This window comes from Ischnura elegans, chromosome 7 (assembly GCF_921293095.1).
Source record: "Ischnura elegans chromosome 7, ioIscEleg1.1, whole genome shotgun sequence".
Lineage (NCBI taxonomy): Eukaryota > Metazoa > Arthropoda > Insecta > Odonata > Coenagrionidae > Ischnura > Ischnura elegans.
Window position 1 is genome coordinate 34,426,162 of NC_060252.1, and position 7,913 is coordinate 34,434,074.

Here is a 7,913-nt window from a genome sequence, read left to right on the forward strand (position 1 = left end):
AATGTATTAGGTCGAAGTAGACGTGGCTAATCCTACCCAAGCATTTCCATTCCTGCCACACTTTACTCCTAGCTCGGAACCAGTGGTGCCTCCTCCAGTATATTATAACCTTCTCGTTTGCAACACAGAAGACCCATATCGATGGCTAAGTTCTAACAACACGTATCTCAAATTCGGCCAGTTTGAGACAGGTATCTTAAACAAAGTTTAATGACATAAAAAAAAGTAAAATACAAACAAAAAACAACTCTTTGTTCGCAAACGAATGCTTCTTTTTCAGTTTTATGAACTTTTGGTTTTAAATTTTTGTGTAAAAGTAAATACATTCCAGTGGACGAGTACAAAAATTTAATCGTTTTTTTTTGCTCTCCTGAAAAGTTGCCATTTTTGAGATACGTGTAGTTAGAACTTAGCCATCGATATGTGTTTTTAATTTGACGTCGCGTCCATTTTCGTCCGTTTGTCGCAATGTTTCGAATCTCAAGGCTGTAAACTGTGGGAACAGATTTTAAGACCTTAAGTCCTCTTCTTAAGAGCCCCACAGACGGACTGAATTGTCTTCTGACACCGACGCCATAACTATTCATTCTCAATTTTTAGCAAATGGAATGATGACTAACATGTGGATACATTTGGAACAGCTCTCCGATGGTGGTACAGTAAATTCCGTTTAATGGGTCCGCCGGTTACTAGGGGCAGCCGCTTAATTGGGGCAGATCTTGAAGAACAGAACCCAAAAGAGGAATATCCCAGAGTATTCTCCGCTTAATTGGGACAACATGCCGCTTTATTGGGCCATGAGTCGGCGACATAGACTCTATACTCGCGACGAAATTAAAATTTTTTGTTTTCAGAATACTATTTTTTTATATTTCCCCCTTTGATTTACTCTTATTTTTTACAAATGTTCCTATTTTGAAAGCTCTTGTTGTTATAATATCCGTAAGAGGATAGGACTTTTCTTTAATAGGACTTAGTAAAAGACAATCATTCAGCGTCGCCCGAGGCTCTGAAAAATATTTGTTACTAAATTATTATAATTATTAAAAATCATTATAAATTAACTAAACTCGCTGATTTAATAATCAAATTAATAGTTATGTTGCATTATAAACAATCTTTAGTCTTCTTTCTATCATTTGAACGTTTGTTCATGCCCATAAACAGTATAGCTCGCCTAATTTGGGCAGCCGCTTAATTGGGGCAGAGTGCACAAGTCCCGATATGTCCCAATTAACCGGAATCTACTGTATTTGAAATTAAAAAGACTTTACCTCTAAGAATTGCCAGATGTATTTTCTACCTTGTCATCATCTGCAAGATAATATTTGCCCGAGAATGATGAAAATCGAGATAATTGCCTGATAAGGAAAAAGTTTATCAAAATGTTAACGCAAAGGTATTCCAGTTCATATCATTGCTTGCACAGAAATAATAATATAAAATGTTTGCCCATACTTTGATAACAACAAATCACTGCCATAATGCGATTTCGAAACTTATTCTAGCCAGGAAATGATGTATACGGACAGTTAATACCACTGTAAGGAAGTTGATCAAAAATGTTAGCCGCAAGGTTCTGACTTGAAAATCATTGCTAAATCCAAATTGTTCGCCAAATACTACTATAGTATTGTTTCTTCAATCGATATGTACCTTGTAATCCGCCTGGGGTTTAAAAATTCGCCTTTTTTATATTTTTCAATGACATATCGCGTACGGCCATATTCAATTTAGATGTGGTACAACCACATATTAGACATCCCTACATTCCGAACGAGTATTCACTTTCAGATTTCAAGGTGATATCAGTTTCTCTCGCCGGAGCCCAGTGACGTCACGGCAGACTCCCAGCAATATACCACGAACGCACCGCATGAAAATTCGGTTATGATAACGAATAATGCGGTTCTTTTGCTGTCCTTACATGACTACCTGTGCGTTATAAAAGCATACTAAAGAATGCGTTGAACGGTGGTTAAGTGCACTAACTTCTCTAGAAAAACTAAAAAGAACGGACCTCAAATATTCTTCCACAGGTACGTCAATCGTTGCGTTGTTGTGATTTTATTATATGAGGCATTATTCCAAAGAATGAAAGTCGGTCACACAATTTAAGCTAAAAGAAACAGCAATATTCCCACAGAATTTATTCGAACACGACGCGCTCCGTCGTTACAACAATATTACGCATCGTGTTCGAATAAAACTCGTGAAAGTATTGCAATATTAAATTTAAATAATATCTAGATCTTCCACCACATCGTGCACCATATTATACAAGGTATTCGTTCTATAACTTCTAATTAATATTATTATTCTGAATATAATCATGCATAGTTTTCCGAAAGTTCCAAAAATAAGAAAAGAACAGATAATGAAGTGTAACTGGGACGGTACATGGAATCCTACTTCTTGTCATGCGCACTCCGAACACTTCTCCGCTGAAGACATCAGAAGGGATTTACAAGCGGAGCTTTCAGGCTATCGCCCGAAACGTAGATTGCATTTATATGGCAGTTCCAAATTTGAATGAGCCTATACGTTTCAAACATCTTTCATCCAACTGCCGCTGAACGAATGGCTACAAATGAGGATAAGAGGGTGCGAACTATAAGTTCCACATGTTTTCTGTGAATATAGACTCCTATATTTGTAGACTTCCATTAGAAAATGACAAAGTCCAAGACCTACATCATGCAAGGTATAAAGCGGTGATCTGTATGAGTTACATGAGTGGAAAAAATTGGGATTTTCCCATTTTACTCCATCCTTTGAAGGGGAAGGTAGCAGGTCAGTAACCCGAAAGCCTCTAGTGTTCACTCGAAAGAAGGAACGACATGTATGGACTATTGGATCTCAAAGGGAAAGTCACTGTGGTGGAAAAAAATAATCGGCAGGGAAAGTTGGATACGGAAGAACATAGTGGCAATTAATTAATATAAAACTTTACTTTTCCTAATCCCTGACATTCTCTAATCGAATCACCATCTCCGACATTCCATCCCCTTTCAGAACCCACGGTCATCATTGTGGAAATAGCTTTTCATCCATTTTCCGCCTCTCTAATGGCGCAAAAAAATACCTTATGTGCCTTATTTACCTTCGTTAGATTTTTTTATCCGCTAAAAAGTAAAACTTTGTTACTCAGCACGCAAAAAGAAGGAACCGGGATTTAAACAAACAAGATGAACGACGCTGTCGATATCACATGGTGACTTCTTTTAAGTTGTAATTGAGGCAACGAGAGGTCGAGTTTTACAAACAGCACAGCAAGAACAGAGAAAGCACAGCTTAAGTAATTCTCGTACCGAAAAATAAATGCAAAAAGTGACACAAACAACGATCGATAGCGAAAAGAAGCGATTTGGCATTGCTTATTCAAACAACAAGGCACTTAGATAAAACTTGGTTATGGTCTGTATTTAAGAGCGAATTTTTCGAAGAAACAGAAAATAATCCTCTTGGCTCTTGTAATTGAGGAAGGAGTTATCGACAGCAAAAAAGCGACTCAATTACGGGAAAATAAGAAGGTGAGTACATAAAATGAAATAAACCAAAAGCAATATGAAGTCATATAGAACAGAACATAAACGAGTCGCCGTTAACTGAATATGGATGAGGAATCTGAAATTATTGAATCTAAACGCATACCATGCGCAAGTTGCAAACAACAAAAACATGGCAACACAAATATTGCAGCAATTACAGGTAAAGTATGGAGACATTATAAATATAATAAAAAAGGCAACAACGGTCAAGAAACAAGCCCTTTTGAAAACCAGCGGAAGACTTATAACCTCTGAATTAGTCACAACTGTTACCGATAAAGCTCACCCCTTTTTGATGTCTAATCTCCCAGTTACACAATACCACTGATTCTACTGTCACATGAAGGGTGGCTGATCTTTTTTCCTCTGACAGCTTTTTTATTTCAGCAGACATCTTTTTGTTAAGAGGTATTATTTGCTTTTCTTCTCCGCCCGGAGGCAGCGTGTTGAAGACCAAGTTAGAATGTTATAGTAAATAGAATCTGAAGTAATTCTCAGAAAAAAATTAGATAAAAGTAATACTTCTGGCCCATGAAAGTTCCCTTACATTAATACCGGGTTAATTTTATTGGGAAGTATTTGTCACAATGCATAAAAATTGCTTCTAATATCCTTTCCTATACTGTCCTAAAAAATAATACCCCTTTTTCTCAAAAAAAAAAAAAAAACAGCCTACTCGGGCGTTACTTGATGGAACGATGAGATGTTCATGGTGAATCAAATACCAAGTACTGTTCCGCAAACTTTCATTTGCTGTCGACTAGTTTCAACGGCTATAGCGTCATTATCAAGACAAACAGATTTGACAAACTCAAGACAAACAGATTTGACAAACATTAAAGTTTGTGGAACCGTACTTGGTTTTTAATTCACCACGAATATTCATTTTCTAACTCAAGGTCCCTTTCAAATACTCCAAGAGTGTGAGAAATAATCCGACGTGAGGGTAGGGAAGAGAGAAATTTCTGCATGAAAATATCTTCTGCGAGTATTTATTTCTAACATTTGGTTCCTCAATACTTCCTCATTTGTAACTATAGGTATTGCCAAGAAACGACTCTGTGAACGGAGTTTAAACGGAGATCTTTGGTCATAACCTCAGAATCCCAAACACAGCTCCCTTGAAAAATAGTGACTTATGACACCCCGACAAGTGTTCAAGGTTCGAATGACCTCCACTGTCACCGGCATATCATGCAATAACTTCATGCCAAGGACCTTATCACTTTGTCCCTTGTTAGCTGTTTCTATTAATAGAGACCCATCCCGTAACTTTTTCGCAGATTTTATTTCTCCCGGTAATGCTGCAGATTAAACCTTACGGATTAAGAATGGGGACCCTTTTTTCAGCGTTTCCCCTTCCTTATGGCTAGGGGCACCGAATTTTCGCGAACCGCGAATTATAACGCGAAATTTCCAAGGCTGCGCGAAATTCACCTGGTTTCACGAAATTTCGCGTTTAAGCACTTTTTCGGCGAATTTGGTGCGATATTTTCTACCATTGCCGATAAAAAAACTCGTATAACTTCAATCTTTGGGGTGATTTCGTGAGATATTCAACCATCATTTTTTATAATGTGCTTCCAATTTATATCGATGGATGCCGAACGTCGCTTCGTGGTGCAGAATTTCGCGGAATAGCCAGCTGTCAATCGCAACCCTTCACAGGATGAAACAGAAATTAAAAGGCGATTGCCCCCAGGTCTCCGTCAGCACCCGGTGCCCGCTCTGACGATAGATTACAACCCGAATGGGAAGATTTGCGTATTTGCTCTTTGATCGGTTATTTGAACATCTTTATTTACGTATCTTACGTAGCGGAGTTAACTTCTCGCTAGTGAATATTTATGGCGACAGTACGTGAGGCAGACGAAGCCAAGCGGTGCGGCGTTGCTCATCTGTCAGGCGCCCAGCCCCAGCCCACTTCTAAGGAGCATTCTCATTGGCTGATTTCTACCGCCACAGAAGACATCCTCAAACAATGGCAGCAGAAGCGATAGCTATGGACTTGGAGAATACATTATAATAATAGAAATGCATTAATCTTGGCAATGGATCCGTAGCGATGTGATAGGGGCCCACAAATTACTAGCCAGGCCTAGCGGCGATCGTCGTCAACATCTGTGCATTATCACGCCGAAAGCGCACGGCGAAAATCGAACATTGCGACATATATCTAAGATGGACACTTGTAACGTTTTTATTTGTCCTCATAACTTCACAAAATCTCTTTAATTCTAATTACAGTCGCTTATATAAGTTATTACGGCGAAGATATCGGGAGCGACGCAGGGCCGCCCAGAGACGGAGGGGGTTGGGGCAAATGGGGCAAACTACCCCGGGCCACAGAGTTAAAATGGGCTATTTCCCTTCGGGGGAGGGGGGCCTCACACCCAAAACCCTACCCCGGGCCACAAGAAGTCTGTGGGCGGCCACGGAGCGACGACGCGCATACCCGAACGCCACTTTTGACAACCCTACTCCATTTTGATCTCTTCCGTGCCGTCAACAATTATCGTCCATTATCGCTCGACGATCATTGTGTTTCTCCCATCGTCAACATTAATTGTTACTCACTCTACTTCATTATCGTCATTCTTGACTTTCAGTGAATAGCCTGCCTTTATAGTGCTTTGACGTCTGTATAAAAGCCTAGTTATTCGCAATGCCGAAAATTGTTACAGCTCATGATCGCTGTGTGGAGTTTGAAAATGAGGGATTTCGAATATTTGACAGTAAAAAAGGTATCATCATGTATACTCATTGCAATGTGAGAATTGATTGGGCTCGAAAAGACACGTGCGTAAAACATTGCAATGGTCAATCTCACAGAGTTAACAGACGCTCAAACGCCAATGTACCTGGCCTCAGTGGTGGAATCAAAAGGCAGATCTCTATAGAGGATTCTATTGCTATTTCAAAAATAACGAAGACTGAGAAGAAAAAGTTCATTCAAGAAACATGCCGCATGCTTCTTGAGACGAATATTCCAATAGAAAAAATTGATCGCCCGAGCTTCAGGAGATGGGCAAATGAAAACATTAAAGGTGGGTGTTAAGCCCTATTCAATTACTGACATTCGAACATCCAGTGTTTTCATCGTATAGACAAACCACTGTTTGTTGCTAAAGTCTCTAACTTGAATAAGACTAATTTATAAAAGACAGTGCACAGAATTTCAAGGCAGATTGCATCAAATTAAAGTAGTTTGATTTTACATATACCCATGGTATGCAAAACATTTAAACGTCATCTGGGAACATGCCCAAAAGAGAAATGGGTATGAGAAAGAGGTACACATGAGCACTGATGCCTAGTCAAGAGAGTCGACTTGAGTGTCACACTTTTGCACTCTCTTTCTGGCATGCAGGTGGTTCACCACGCTCTTATCCCAAAATAAATGTTAATTGATGCCGATTAATTAACATATTCCATCAAAGCTTTGTAAATAGAATCTTGGTGATCAACTCAAGAGAAAGAAGAAATTCCAACATGAGGTCTTCTGGAATGCCTTGCACAGAAATAGTGCAGGTGGATATTTCAGGCAAAAAGTAACATAATGATGAGCTTAATGTAATGAAAATTTTAATGGCCATTAAAAAAAAGCTCTCAACTTCAATCATGAAATAAATTGCATTTTCTATATCTGTTTTGCTGTTAGGCACTAAGTCATAAATGCAATGTATTTGTCAGGTTCCCAAAGAATGGCGCTTAAAGTTCACTGTTAACCACACTTCAAGGCCAACATTGATCAATGTTTTGCATACCATTGGTGGAATAAAAGTAAATAAGCTTCAATTTGATACTCTATTACCTGAACATTCAACGAGCTGGCTTTTAAATTGAGTCTTCAAATTTGTGAAATAGAATTTTCCTGTGAATAGTGTACAAGGCCAATTCCAATTAATGTAGGCCCTGGCCTTTATTAATTTTAGTAGTAGTAGTAGTGTTTCTTTTAATGGGTGCGTCGGCGGCTAAGGCCATTTTGCACCACTCACTGACTGGTATTGATAATGGGGATTAGGCCCGTTCTGAATTTAACGTGTCAATAATTTACAAGAGGTATCATTTATATTTTATTGAAAAGTCGAGTTGAGTGTAGGAATGCTATCAGTCGGGAAATGTTTTCGGAAGTGTCTTCTAGTACCTCAGCTAGGTTGACTCCGAGGTTGTGATTCACCCGTGCAGTACGATATCTTGCACAGTCCGTCAGGATATGTCGCACTGTTAGTGGACAATTGCAATTTAAGCATTGGGGCTGTATTCTCTCTTCGGTGAAGAGGTATGAATGGGTTAATAAGCAGTGACCAATTCTTAAGCGTGTTAAAGCCACTTCCTCCCTGCGGACATTTCTTATAGAGG